Source organism: Loxodonta africana, chromosome 8 (assembly GCF_030014295.1).
Source record: "Loxodonta africana isolate mLoxAfr1 chromosome 8, mLoxAfr1.hap2, whole genome shotgun sequence".
In the NCBI taxonomy this organism is placed as follows: domain Eukaryota; kingdom Metazoa; phylum Chordata; class Mammalia; order Proboscidea; family Elephantidae; genus Loxodonta; species Loxodonta africana.
In genome coordinates, this window is record NC_087349.1 from 45,328,706 (window position 1) to 45,343,264 (window position 14,559).

Genomic DNA, 14,559 nt, shown 5'->3' on the forward strand with positions numbered 1-14,559 from the left:
CAGTTGCTAATAGATAGTTTAGAACTTGTACGTTTCTGTCTATGAGTGATTGAGATTGGCCCGTAATTGTCCCTTCTCATATTGTCTTGCTTGGGTTTAGCAATGGAGCATAGGCTGATTCTTCCACTCCTGTCCTCTCAGCAGGAATCCTTGCACAGGGTACACACTGCATACCCATACACACTGGACATGATGTGTCCATCCATTTACACTCTCAAATTGCACTTAATAAAGATTTAAGTCAGTCAATACAACCCTCCTAAACAGTCTAATTCTTATTATACTACCATCAACGCACATGCTATTATTGTTCAGGATTATATATATTCTATGACTTAAAAACTTTTTTTTTCTTTATGACTTAAACATTTTCATTTCTCATGTATACAGCCTTTATTCAAGACTATTATTATTAATTGTACATTATTACTATAACCACCCTTTTGCCCACAATTTCTGTGTCTCAGACCTCCCTTCAGGGTATATCAAATACTACATAATAAAAATTAAAAATAAAGCCTCAATGGAAAGGCTAAATGGCAATTTAGACACAGTGAAAGAGAGAATTAACTGCAAGATAGATCTGAAGAAATTTTCTCAAATGTAGCACAGAGAGACAACTAGATGGAAAATAAGACAGAATGATTAAAGGATACAGAGAAGTGAGTGAGAATATCTCCCTTACATCTGAATGGGGTTCTAGTAGGAGAGAATAGATAGAATGTGGTGGAGAAGCAAATTTCAAAGAGGTAATGGCTTCCTCACCTCAGTGTAATCCAAGCCCTGTAGAGACCCTGATCTCATTCTCATCCCTGGAGATCTCCACTGGGCAAATTCACTTGCAAAAAAAAACAGAGGCCACAGTGCCCTGTTGATGCCATCTTCAGAGATCAGCATCCCAGGCAGAGTACAGGGTGAAACTGGGGGATGTGGATCTTGGGGCACAAATGAAAGACATCTAGCACAACATTCTAGTATATTGCCTTCTAAAATTTTTACAGTTTCGTCTTTCACATTTAGAACACTCATCTAGTGATTTATTTTTTTCTCTTTAATCTATGGCGTAAGGTTAATATGCAAAGTACCTCAAAACTAATGCATCATGGGCACAATGAACTTGGGGAAACAATGCCTCCAAGTCGGAATTGATACTACCTGTTAATATTAGGTAAGGCCACAACTGTGCACACTGACTATCCCAGCTGAGCAGAGGTGGATCAGGCTATGTGGGCCAAAACCAAACCCAAACCCATTGCTGTCGAGTCAACTCTGACTCACAGTGACCCTATAGGACAGAGTAGACCTGCCCCATAGCATTTCCGAGGAGCGCCTGGGGAATTTGAACTGCCCACCTTTTGGTTAGCAGCAATAGCAGTTAACTACAACACCACCAGGGTTTTCATGTGTGCCATGAGGCTTATATAATTTGGGGATCTGCTTTAAGAAAAATAAATTAGTATAATAAAAAATGTTTATTAAGATTGAAATCTCAACAAAGTAAAACTTTGAAAGGTTAACAAATACTACAACACAAAATCCAGAAAAAAACTGCATAATATTTGTATTAATGAACTACTTGACTCACCTCTATAATACTTCTTTTCCTACATTTTTGGCTGCATATTCCCTAAAAAACTGCTTCATATGTCACAGACTTCTTGTGCTTTGAAGAGTTTTCATGAATTTGGAGTGTTCTTCGTAAATTCATCCAGTCTGAAAACCGATCTGATATAAGCAAGTTCATATGATGTCCTGTTAAAGAGTTTACAAACAGAACAATAAATGCATCTTTTGGTCTTGAAATGGCCGAGACAGAGCTTCCTAGTGGTTTGACAATTTAAAAACTTGTTTTTCCAAATATTTGCCCATTGTATGTTTTGTTTGATTCTCTGTAAATATTAATGGGATCATAATTTGAGGGAAAAAAACCTCTCTCATTAAGCGATATGAGTGAAATTATTATCCATCTGACCTGGACAAATGGTGCTTATCAAAGTCAACAAATTTATCAAATTAAAGCTGATTCAGACCTTGGTAGATGATCCATTGATCATGTAAGTTGTATTTTAGTAGTGTTACTTTCGTCTTCCTTGTCTTTATTTCCTCTTTGGGAGTGTCCTAATTCTCTTAATTTTCTTTTTTTTTTTCTACTGCAGTTTTTGTTGTCTATATTTTCATGGCTATCTGGATTCTTTTCGTGGTCTCCGTGGCATTAACCATCAGGGTTTCTTTTTCCCATTGCTATATAATAAGATAAGATAGTTTTTGACATTTTGAAACTTTCTCCCATCTTCCTTATTTAGGTTTATGTTTTTGGTGTCTACTAGAATACTTCTTACTTATCATGTTTGAATTTTGGTATAATCAAAAAATCTGAAGAAATATAAAATTAATCTGAATTTAAGGCATGCCAAGAGCAGTCAAATGCAATGTAACATCAAATTACTCATATATACTTCTACTGAAGAATATGTTTAGGAGTTTCTTCACTGAACACTTGTTTCTTCAGGCCATTTCACTGCAATGGTGGCAATTTTGGGTGCTATTTTGTCTAGAACCATCAGATTTCATCACAGAAAGCTGTACCCAATACACTAAATATGTGAGTCAATGTATTAGGAGGCATCAAACGCAAGACTTCACATACAGATATACTTGCTGTTTATAGTAATAGTAGAAGTTTGTGCTTTTCAAACACAGGAATTCTGGTTCTCGTCAAAAAAGAAAAACATATATAGTTATAATTGTAAAACTGCATTTTTCATGTATATCTGGCAGATGAGAACAATTGGAAACATCTTAAGATTGGATGAATGTCCACAGACTAGCTTCTCCATATATTTCACACCTTGTTTTCCCCTCTGCTATCTACATATTTCTGGTGCCAGGGGCTATTGTACACGTTCTATGATATAACCTCTAATCTGGACCTACACAGCACAATTCCAGTTTAAGTCGGCATACTGGACAGTAGAAGTATTTCCGGAAGTCATTCTTTACTGGGACAGCTAGCAATAACTTAAGAAAGTACAAATGTGACTGCCAATCACACAAATATATCCCACTAACTCAAACGCAATGTTTCTCCAAATCAACTTCTCTTTAGCCATCTTCAAAAAATGCTCACAGTCACTCCAGTGACAGTCTACACAAAAAGAAATGGGTTGGAGGGGAAGTTAGAGTAGAAAGGGACAATAACCTTAACCAATTTAAAGAAAATATCTTACCTTTCCAAATTTTACAAAAACATATGGCCATATGAACACATTTCTAAGGTTCTCTCAGGGTCTTTGAAGGGGCTCATGCAGGGAAGGGGCCTAAGTTTAAGCCCCTGGCCCTCATTGGGAGGTGGAGGTCTAATTTTATTATTTTCCACATGGATAGGCGATTATCTCAGCACATTTATTGAAAAGTCCGTCTTTTCTCTTGTGATCTGCAGTGTCAGCTGCCATGTATTTAGTTTTCATGCCAGTTGGGAACTTTTACTCACATGTGCTCACTGCACATTGTTCTGGCTTCTCTCATCATTGTTTCCTTTTTTAACTTCCTGATTCCTTAGCCATTTCTTCTACTTTCTGTAAGCCCAGTGACACAAGAAAATTACGTTTCATTCTGGGTCTAGTGATTTTACAGGAAGAAGGTCTCCCAGAATACCTAATATTCTGTATTGTCAAAAGCAGACGTTTCTGTCCTTAGGGTTTTAAATTTTTGTTATTGTATTTTCCAATTTGAGAATGTCTGGTCATTCTTGATGGTTTTTTGTTTTTGGTTATGTTTTTGAAATATTATTTTATCTTAACCTACTAAATGTATACATCTTATATACTATAACCGATAATTCCAATAGCTGAAATCTTTTTGGGTCTGACTCTGGTTATCTATTTTATGGGTTCACTGAGTTCTGCTTTCTCGCAGTATTAGAGATTTTTTATTATGGACACATGTTCAATGCAACTTCATCTGCTGTGATTCTTTGAAGCCTGACTTAAAGGATTTTTTTTTTTTCCTCTAGAGATGATTGGAATTTACTTTGACCAGGTGCCTGAGAGGACTTTCAACCCAGGACCATATTAAAATTAATTCTCAGCTTGAGATTTTATAAATCAAACAGAAATGTGAATTTGGGCCACAAACTCTCTTGAAAACCAGATTGTAGTTTAAATTTTGGTGAGAGAATTCCTCTGCATTGCTACCCTTTGCCATGATTGAGGCTACTGAGGGGATTTTTTTTTCCTAGTTCATCTTTTCATTGAGGACGTAGCCATTTGGGAATGGGTCATAACTTGATGCATGGATTTCCTATCACAGTACTTCCCAAACTACCTGCAGTGAGGGACCTTTGCTCCCGAAGTTCATCTCAGACAGATACTTTTGTAAAATATAATAAAAATGAATTACTAAAAAAATGGAATGCTACTTGGATGTCACCACACTCTAAATTTACTATAAATGTTTCTACACACTCTCAATTTCTGTGTACATCCACGTGAATTGGCAACAGCCAGTATGTGGACTGGTCTGCAAATCACACACTGAGTAGCACTGTCCTGTCATTCTTCTACCGTGGGTAGGCCGTAAGCTGTATCTCCTGTTCCCACACCTCACACAAACATCAAAATGGAAGTTCAAGGCCCACTGAAATGGCCAGATGTCACTTGTTTATCCCTGGATTCCCTCTTCCACTTCATTTTTGACTTCTGAGGATTTTCCTTTCTTTCTCACTAGTTCCAATACTCTCTCTCCTAACTGAAATATATATATACATCCACCAAAACATTAACTGCATTATTTTCAGGTGCCCAAAACTGAAAATAACCAAAATTCCTGTAAACACTGGATAAATTGTGATTTTTTTCATACAATAAAATACTATATAGCAATAAGAATGAACGAACTATTCTTATAAGCAACAACATGGATGGTTCTCACAAGTATGAGCCAAAGAAGCCAGATATAAAAATCACATACATTTTAAAATTCATTTATATAAAATTTGAAAATGTACCCTGGTGACACAACATTAAGTGCTTAGCTGCTAACCCAAAGGTCAGCAATTCAAATCCACCAGCCTCTCCATGGGAGAAAAGACCTGGCTATCTCCTTCTGTAAAGATTACAGCCTAGGAAACCCTGTGGGCAGTTCTACTGTGCCCCATTGGGTCACTCTGAGTCATAATTAATTCGATGGGACACAACAACAAAGTTTGAAAACAGGCAAAACTACCACATGATGTTCAAAGACAGTATGTTGGTTGTCCTTGGGGAGGAGTGATAACTCAAATGGGACAGAGGAGCTTCTGCCTACTGTTCTCTGGATGCTGCTTAGATGGGAGCTTATATTTGTCAATATGTATCGAGTGCTATACTTGCATTTGTGCACTTTTCATGAAAAATTTACTTAATAAGAAGTATTTTAATTTATCCAACATCAACAATCACCAAGCTACGAAAGCTGGAAAGTTGGGCAGCATCTTCACCATCTCTCTCCTTCAAGCCCCATGTCCAGTCAGTCACCCAGTCCATCGCCCAGTCCTGGTAGTTCTGTCTCCTCAGTCTCCTAAGTACTTCTCAGGTCCATCCTCTTCTCTCCATCTCCTCTCAAGACCACCATTTCCTGCCTGAGCAAATTGCACCACATCCTAATCCCCTCCCTGCACCTATTGCTCTCCAATCTATCCCTGTTCTGTGGCCAGAATCATCTTCCAAACATGAAAATATGATCATGTTATCTCCCTGCTAAAAGTGCCTTCCATGTCTCACCATTGTTTTCAGGAAAACAAAGAAATCCTTGCTGTGGCCAGCAAGGCCCTGCCTGGTCAGGTCACTGTGGATGCCAGTAGCTCACCTGGGCCAAGTGTCCCTTTGGTGCTCTTTACTCCATCTGCACCAACCTTTCAGATCCTGAATCTGCCACTTTCGTTTTTACTTAGGATCCTTCTCACACATAGGTCCTTTGGCCTGAAATATTTTTTTCTCCTGCTTCCACCACTTTACCCAACTAATTTCTAGCAGGTCTTAGCTTCAAATCTCTTCTTCAGGTAAGCCTCCACTATCCTTTTTTTTTTTTTTGCCACCTTTTATTTCCCTTTAGAACCCTGATGACTTTTCTAACTTGATAATTGACTATAATAATTGATGTCAAATGTCTTTCTCTTCCACTAAAATGTAACCTTTGTGTAAAAATCTTTGTGTAGAAGGAACTAAATCTGTTTGTTCACTGTAGTTTTCTCGACACCTAACATAGTGCTTGGTATGTAATAGTTGTTCAATTAATATTTGTTTAGTGAATGAATTAATCTTATTATACTGTAATAGAAACTATGTTGCAGGCAATTACGACAAAAATATTGTGAATATTTGCCTGAACTCTGAGAAAAACTCATTAAAAATTTTTTTCTCAAACATTTTTGGCCTTCCTAGATATTCCATCCTTTAATAAATTCATTTGGATCAAGTCACTCACTCCTTGATTCAAATCTTCCCATCCCATTTGTGTGACCTAGCCCCTGCCTGCTTCTCTGGCTTCATCCAATGCTGCTCTTCTTTTCCCTTGCTGTACATCCACATAGAACATCCGAAGAACACTCTTGCTTTGGGGCCTTCATACTAGTTCTTCCTAGCTGGACTGCCCTTCCCTCACATGTTCACATGGGGTGATCCTCCATATTAATGAAACTTCACTCTTTCAGAGAAGCTTTCCCTGACTCCCCAACCTAAAGTAACCTCCCTGGCCTAAACACTCTAATACATTATCCTGATTGACTCTTCATAGTGCTTAAGACTGTCAGAAATTGTCTTGTTTATTGTGTCTCCAACTCTGGATTGTAAACTGCATGAGGAAAGGCACTGTTTTTGCCTTACTCAGTGCTGAATCCACTACATCTAGCACTTTGACTGGAATATTGATTGAATGGGACAGTGACTGAGTATTCACCCATCCTTTCAAAATAGAGCAGTGCTGTCCAATAGAACTTTCTGCAATGGAAATATTACATAAGTCTGCACTGTCCAATACAATAGCTACTAGCTACCTGTGGCTACTGAACACTTGAAATGTAGCTAGCGTGATTGAAGAACTTGGTTTTTAGTTTTATTTAATTTCAATTTAAATAGCCATATATGGCTAGGGTCTATCATACTGGCTCTAGAAAATCTAATTGAGATTGGGGAGGGGTGGTCAGGAAAGGTCTCTCGGAGACGGAAACATTTGAGTGGTCACTTGGATGATAAGTTGGAACTGGCCAAGTGAAGGGGGGAGGACTTGGAGTGGGGGTGGGGGTGGGTTAGGGTACAAGAAATGGGAAGAGTATTCTAGGGAGAGGAAACAGCTTGTGAAAGTCCCCAGACGTGGAGAAACTTAAAAAAAAAGTTATTTTTAGTGTTGAGTAATTGGGTTCTGTTTCAGAAGTTGTATGATATAATGATTTTTATTGACCCATGGTTTATCTTATCTCAGTATTTTAATTTGGGGTGGCATTGAGTAACATGTTCTGGCTGGGCATGCGTATCAGAGCCAGCTCTCAGATATGCCATCTTTCCCAGTGAAGTTTCATTCCATAAGATTTAGCTATCCCTTCTCTGCTTAAGAGCCTGCCTTAATTTCTTCAGACTGTACCACATTTTTGGCAATAGGTTTTACAAGTTTACTAACTGCTATGTAAGGAGGGGTTTGCTCTTACTTGACTTTTACTACTGCTTTGAAGTCTAAAGAGTTGACTGATTTCACTTGGTTCACCTTCTGCATATTTACATTTATACATTTTTTAAAAAAATTTATAGACTCTCTGCTTGACTTTTGCATAGTAAATAAGAGCAGAGATTCACTTTTCCATACATATCAAAACATGTGATACTTTGGCTTAAGGAAATCAATGGAAGGCAGACAGTGAGTGAACTCTTATAACTTTTAAACTTAATCCTGTGTCTCTTTGGGATTCCTTTTTAAATTCATAGTCTTCCAGTGATTTGAATGTTGTAGATCCTGTATATAAATAAGCAGAAAATTAATTCCCATTTTTTTTTCTTACCAGCAAGCAATACTTTTATAATCTAAGAATGCTAAGTGTAATTTTTTTGGCAGACTAATTACCACGTCAAAACTCTTTAATTAAAAAGAAATTATACTATTTTAAACCCCCCGTTTCTGTAACTTTATTCATCTTACACTCCTGACATCACCTTTTACTTTTGCAGATGTTTTTGACATAAGCCAATTTTTCTTGAAAAGCACTTCTCTATTTTTCCATTAGTTCAGAGGGTTTGCAGATTTTGTAGACTAGAAAAATATTCTTGAAGATGTTTATTATGGCTCATTAGTTAGAAGTAGTCTAAGAGTTAGCATAAACCCCCAAACAAACTCATTGCTGTTGAGTTGATTCCAACTTATAGTGACCTTATAGGACAGAGCAGAACTGCCTTATAGGGCTTCCAAGAAGTGGATGGTGGGTTCCAGCTGCTGACCTTTTGGTTTACAGCCATAGCTCTTAACCACTGCACCAGCAAGACTAGCATACAAGTTGGGAAATTGGAAGTTTTGAAATCTAACCTGGTTTGCCACTATCTTATTGTGTGATCTCAGAAAAAAATTACTTGCTAGAAGGATACTACCCCTAATGTTTAAGGTGATTTTATATACATCTTGTGTATTTCCTTGATTTTCTTTTTAAGATTATTAAAAATATTAATAATAATTAAACTGGATTCAACTAAGAGAATCTCATAGATAAGTGAATTTGGGTCTCTATTAATTTAAGGGTACAAGTATTCATGTTAACCCAAAGGATGGCAAAGTGGAGTGTGCCAATATCTATCTCACCTCCCCCACGTGTCTGTCAGTTTGTCGTACTGTGGGGGCTTGCATGTTGCTGTGATGCTGGAAGCTATGCCACCGGTATTCAGATATCAACAGGGTCACCCATGGTAGACAGATTTCAGCTGATATTCCAGACTAAGAGAGGCTAGGAAGAATGACTCAGCAGTCTCCTTCTGGAAAGAATTAGCCAGTGAAAAGCTTACGAATAGCAGCAGAGCATTGTCTGATATAGTGCTGGAAGATGACCCCCGCCCCCCAGGTCGGAAGGCACCCAAAAGTCAACTGGGAAAGAGCTACCTCCTCAAAGTAGAGTCAACCTTAATGACATGGATGGAGTCAAGCTTTTGGAACCTTCATTTGCTGATGTGGCACAACTCAAAATGAGAAGAAACAACCACAAACATCCATGAATAATTGGAACCTGGAATGTAAGAAGTATGAATCTAGGAAAATTGGAAGTCATCAGAAATGAAATGGAACATGTAAATATCAATATCCTAGGCATTAGTGAGCTGAAATGGACTGGTATTGGTCATTTCGAATCGAACAAGCGTATGTCTTCTATGCTGGGAATGACAATTTAAAGAGGAATGGTGTTGCGTTCATTGTCAAAAAGAACATTTCAAGATCTATCCTGAAGCACAACACTGTCAGTGATAGGATACTATCCATACGCCTACAAGGAAGACCAGTTAATATGACTATTATTCAAATTCACACACCAACCACTAAAGCCACAGATGAAGAAATTGAAGATTTTTACCAGTCTCTGCAGTCTGAAATTGATTGGACACGCAATCAGGATTGGACTGCGAAAGTTGGAAACAAAGAAGGAGGATCGGTAGTTGGAAAATATGGCCTTGGCAACAGAAGTGATGCTGGAGATCTATGACAGAATTTTGCAAGACCAACGACGTCTTCGCTGCAACTACCTTTTTTCACCAACATAAGCAGCGACTATACACATGGACCTCACCAGATGGAATACACAGGAATCAAATCAACTACATCTGTGGAAAGAGATGATGGAAAAGCTCAATATCATCAGTTAGAACAAGGCCAGGGGCCAACTGCAGAACAGACTATGAATTGCTCATATCCAAGTTCAAGTTGAAACTTAAGAAAATTAGAACAAGTCGATGAGAGCCAAAGTACAACCCTGAGTATATCCCACTCGAATTTAGAAACCATCTCAAGAACGTGTTGACCACTGACGACTGAAGACCAGATGAGTTATGGAATGACATCAAGAACATCATCCATGAAGAAAGCAAAAGGTCATTAAAAAGACAAGAAAGAAAGAAAAGACCAAAATGGGTGTCAGAAGAGACTCCGAAACTTGCTCTTGAACGTCAAATAGCTAAAGCAAAAGGAAAAAATTATGAAATAAAAGAACTGAAGTTTTCAAAGGGTGGCTCAAGAAGATAAAGTATTATAATGACATGTGCAAAGAGCTGGAGACGGAAAACCAAAAGGGAAGAACACGCTCGGCATTTTTCCAGCTGAAAGAACTGAAGAAAAAATTCAAGCCTTGAGTTGCAATAGTGAAGGATTCCATGGGGAAAATATTAAACGATGCAAGAAGCATCAAAAGAAGATGGAAAGAATACACAGAGTCATTATACCAAAACGAATTGGTTAATGTTCAACCATTTCAAGAGGTAGCATATGATCAGGAACTGAAGGTGCTGAAGGAAGGTGTGCAAGCTGCACTGAAGGCATTGACAAAAAACAAGGCTCCAGGAATTGACGGAATACCAATTGAGATGTTTCAACAAATAGATGCAGCGCTGGAAGCGCTCACTCGTTTATGCCAGGAGATTTGGAAGACAGCTTCCTGGCCAGCTGACTGGAAGAGATCCATATTTATGCCTATTCCCAAGAAAGGTTATCCGACACAATGTGGAAATTATCAAACAATATCATTAATATCACATGCAGGTAGAATTTTGCTGAAGATCGTTCAAAAGTGACTGCAGCAGTATATTGACAGGGAACTGCCAGAAATTCAGGCCAAATGCAGAAGAGGACGTGGAACCAGGGATATCATTGCTGATGTCAGATGGATCCTGGCTGAAAGCAGAGAACACCAGAAAGATGTTTACCTGTGTTTTATTGACTATGCAAAGGCGTTTGGCTGTGTGAATCATAACCAATTATGGATAACATTGCAGAGAATGGTAATTCCAGAACACATAATTGTGGTCACGAGGAATCTTTACATAGATCAAGAGGCAGTTGCTTGGAGAGAACAAGGGAATATTGCACGGTTTAAAGACAGTTGAAAGGTGTGCGTCGGAGCTGTATCCTTTCACCATACCTGTTTCATCTGTATGCTAGCAGATAATCCAAAAGGCTGGACTGTATGAAGAAGAATGAGGCATCAGGAGGACTCATTAACAACCTGCGTTATGCAGATGACACAACCTTACTTGCCGAAAGTGAAGAAGACTTGAAGCACTTACTCATGAAGATCAAAGACCACAGCCTTCAGTATGGATTACACCTCAACATTAAGAAAACGAAAATCCTCACCACTGGACCAATAAGCTACATCATGATAAATGGAAAAAAGATTGAAGTCATGGATTTCCCTTTACTTGGATCCACAATCAACACCCACGGAAACAGCAGTCAGGAAATCAAGAGACACATTGCATTGGGCAAATCTGCTGCGAAAGACCTCTATCAAGTGTTGAAAAGCAAAGATATCACCTTGAGGACTAAGGTGCGCCTGAACCAAGCCATGGTATTTTCAATCACATCTTATGCATGTGAAAACTGGACAATGAATAAAGAAGTCCGAAGAATTGATGCCTTTCAATTGTGTTGGTGAAAAATATTGAATATAACATGGACCGCCAAAAGAAAGAACAAATCTGTCTGCAAAAAGTACAACCAGAATGCTCCTTAGAAGCAAGGATGCGAGACTGCATCTTACATACTTTGGACATGTTATCAGGAGGAATCGGTCCCTGGAGAAGGACATCATGCTTGGTAGGGCACAGGGTCATTGAAAAAGAGAAAGACCCTCAACGAGATGGACTGACACAATGTCTGCAACAACGGGCTTAGGCATAACAACGATTGTGAGCATGGCGAAGGACCCGGCAGTGTTTCGTTCTGTGGTACATAAAGTTGCTATGAGTCGGAACTGACTCGGTGGCACCTCACGACAACTGATCAGCTCAGCGCCACTCAAGGCATTATTTAAGCAGTTTTTGTACTTGTTAATGAATAACAGTGGACCTGTAGCCAGAGATTTGAGCCTATGTGGTAAAGAGTATAAAGTCACCCCCCCCCCCAAAAAAAGCAAAGGAATGTTGTAAAAAGTGAAGGAAGCACAAAAAGGGAAAGATTAAACTTGGTCACAAGAATTGAATGTTAAAAGAGGCATGGCAAGAGACCTATGATTGAGAGAATACTTCTTGTAGAGTGTACTACAGAGTGGAAAAATGGGAACCTTCTGAGAATTAAGTGTGAATTATGCTGGGACCAGGTGGTCAGTGCTTTACTAAAGACATTTAAAGCAGTGACCTTAGGATCAAGATGGCCAAAATTGATCCCAGTTTCTTCTTATTGTGTGCCCTTGGACAAACTGCCTAACTTCTCTGAACCTAACCTTCTTTAAAATATGAGGATAGTTATACTCACTTCACAGGCTAATTTAAGAATTAAACGAGGAAACCTAACACTGGAGAAAGAAGAGTTCTCTTCCCTTTCTTCTAACAATATTAATATTCATTCCTCAGAGGCAGTTCGTAGTGGCTTAAGTGCTGGAAATCTGGAATCAGGCTGCTGTTGTTGGGTGCTGTTGAGTTGGTTCCAACTCATACGGACCCTATTGACAGAGTAGAGCTGCCCCATAGGGTTTTCTTGGCTGTCATTTTTACAGAAGCAGACCAGGTCTTTCTCCTGGCAGGGCTGCTGGGTGCGTTAGAAGCACTCACCTTTTGTATGTAGCTGAGTGCTCAACCATTGCGCCACCAGGGCTCCTTGGAATCAGACAGCCTGGGATCAATTGCCAGCTGTGTGACCTTGAGAAAGTTACTTAATCTCTCTGTGCCTCAGTTTTATCAGATGCAAAATTAAGATATTAATACTACTTTCTCCATAGGGTTATTAGGAGAATTAAAGGCATTAATATACGTACTTAGGACAGTGCTTGGCACATATAAGCATTTTTAAAGTGTTGGCTGAAAACATCCAATAGTTTCAAATTCTTTTAGAAGCGATTTATTTTGTTGTAATTATATTCACAACTGGACAGAAAGACTTGTTAACCATCTGGCTACCTGTAGAGGAGTCTCTTGTTAACTTGGTTTGGGGCAACACTGCCTGCGGGGAACACGTGGTGGTTGAACTACTTCAGCCTGGGATGTAGCGGGGTTTCAGGGCAAAGCAGGGCCAGAGCCTTTGAAGCCTTGCGTCCAGCCTTTGTCAGACTTTGGACAAGTTAACATTTCTGCGTGTACCCTCCGTTGTGAAATGGGGATAATTTTGGTCTCTCCGGATGGTGTGAAGATTCAATGAGGTAATGTGCCTACAGAGCACAGCCTACACCCAGCACACACAGTTATGGTAGCGACGATTGTTAGTTATTACGTCCGACGTATATAGCAGTTTAGCAAGGCCCTTGGGGATTTTGAAGGAAAGGAACCCAGAAGCGCTTAGAAGTGGGCCCTTTCCACCTGTCTGAACTAGGCATGGGTAAGAGAAAGAAAACAATCTCTTCCACTAGCAAGAAGCGACTACAGATTTCCCCTTAGACCCCGCTTTTCCAACATCCCCTCCAAATGCAGGCAAGAACATCATACCTACCAATTTCATAATCTACTCATTTCTGTACGTGTGCGTTTATCTGAGCTTGGTGGCAAGCCAAGGGTAGGTGGGGAGAGGCATTAAAACCTGGCAACCACGCTCCCCCATCTCCGGATGCCGTAGGGCTCCTGCCAGCGGTCTTAGGTTAAAAACGTGCTTATGGATTATTGCATTTCCCCGCAGTCTAGGGTGCAGCAGCTCAGTACCACCCGCTTAAATCACTGCTGCCAGCTTCTCACCCTGAACGTCTCCCTTCCCTCCTTTCAGGGACATCAGTCGTAACTGACATTTAAAAGAAATAAACACTGATTAAAAAAACAAAACAAAACAAACTACAACCGTCTCGCCTGAAGCACTCAGTAGCAATGAATAACAACAGTCAGCGAAGCGTGCCGGTCGGGTCTCTGCTCCACCAGCCCTAGCTGCCGTACAATTCCCCACACCCGAACATCACAAATCACCATTTACAGGCATCACTCGAGGCTGCCAATGCCACTTTCGCTTAATTTTATTTTAAATCCGGCTACAGATGCTCTGTCGTTGCGGCGAAGAGCCGGACGGGGGGCAGCTGGAGGGCCGGGCGGCCTGGCTGAGAAGAGAGCACAGGGGCCCCTAGCGGTTCAGGGCCGCAGGAAAAGTGCCACCGAACAAGTGCCGGCCTCACCGGCTCAGAGGCGGCGAGCCCCCAGGGGCGTGGGGCGCAGCCAGTGCAGACAAAGAAGCCGGCGCCAGTGCCCTTCTCCATCGCCCTTCTACTTCCCTCACCCGTCCTCCCAAGAAAAAGAGGGAGATCTGAGGGCCAAAGGGGATGGCCTTCTCCTTTTTCTCCTCCAGAGAGCGAGGCGGTGGTTCCCTCTCTCCGAGGCTCTCATATCCCCGGCTCACCTACAGCGCCCCCTTGCCTCGCGCCCCTTGCCGACCTTTCCG